Genomic DNA, 1,611 nt, shown 5'->3' with positions numbered 1-1,611 from the left:
CGTGTGATAGTGTGCTGTCTGTCGCTGCTCACCTTCCAGATGCACTGCCCCCCCCACCCCCACCTGCCACACCTTCATTTACAGCCCCCATAATGCCTTGCAGCTTTACTAATCTACTTTCACTATACGAGCCAACACGCTCACACAGACAGAGATGTGAGCAGCCATTCACACACACACACACACACACACACACACACACACACACTCACTCACTCACTCACACACACACACACACGCACTCACACACACACACACACACACACACACACACACACACACGCACTCACACACACACACACACACACCCACACACACTCACTCACACACACACACACACACACACACACACACACACACTCACTCACACACAACCATTCACCCACACACCCACACACACACACACACACAGCCATACACCCACACACACACAACCATTCACCCACACACACACACACACACACACACAGCCATACACCCACACACACGCACACACACAACCATTCACCTACACACACACACACACACACACACACTAGTCTCTAGAGCAAAGAACGGTGCAAAAAAACCACAAAAAAACATTGAGCAGCAGTTCTTCAAACAGTTACTCTGAATGGACATTATATTGTCCTCTCTCGACTGAAAACCAAACACTCCACTCAAGACCCGGGCGTCTGCCAACCCTGGGAGCAGGGCTTAACGTTCTCAGGCACCGCGCCTGTTTTCAGGCACAGAGCGGATCTCAATTCACACAGTACTTCATTCACATTTCCTCCCGGACAAGTGTCACCGCCGGGTCGATGCCTCCGAGAACAGGTGGAACAGAACAGGGGCAATGAGAGAAGAAAGGAGGAGGGAGAGAAGAGCGGCTTCTTTTGTGAGAGGGGGATTATGCTCCATAAAGAGACGGAAAGCGTTGCATGACAGCGGGATGAGAACCACACCCAACCTCGAGCGCCTGCTGCCCGGAGTGCCTCTGGCTCCCGTGCGTGTCGGGCGTCTCCTCTGCGTCTCCTCTGCGTCTCCTCTGCTCAGGAAGGAGTCCCTGGGCTTTCAGCTTGTTTCACACCCCGTCGTGTGTCTGTCCGTTTTTCTCTTATTGTCTGTCTGTTTTTCTCTTATTGTCTGTCTGTTTTTCTCTTATTGTCTGTCTGTTTTTCTCTTATTGTCTGTCTGTTTTTCGTGTTTTTACTGGTCTTTTCCCAGAGGCGTTTTTTTTTGTGCAGCTCGGAGACTTGGCAAAGAACAAAGGATGTGCTCGAAACCAAATGAAGAAGTAAACAGACGTCACAACGTCTTTATCATAATTATTCCGCAGTGCGTAGCTTAGCCCACTTTCCCCTGAAATGAGAGTTGGCAATAAAAATCCGCCTTCCTGAACTCTGTCGACCCTTTAATTACATTCTGTTAGCGGATTCGTTGCTAACGCTAAAGGTCACACGCTAGCCTTCTTCAGCTTCTTTTACCGGGCTGCCAGATTATGTTTATTTTTCATTTATTTGTAATATTTGTATTACATCATATTGCAATGCATTTCATATGCACTGTAGATAATAAGATAATGCTAAAGCCTGGTTTGTGCTGGATCTGGCAAGGTCTGTGTGGAGGGTC

This window comes from Conger conger, chromosome 7 (assembly GCF_963514075.1).
Source record: "Conger conger chromosome 7, fConCon1.1, whole genome shotgun sequence".
Classification (NCBI taxonomy): Eukaryota; Metazoa; Chordata; class Actinopteri; order Anguilliformes; family Congridae; genus Conger; species Conger conger.
This window is presented reverse-complemented; position numbering follows the sequence as displayed.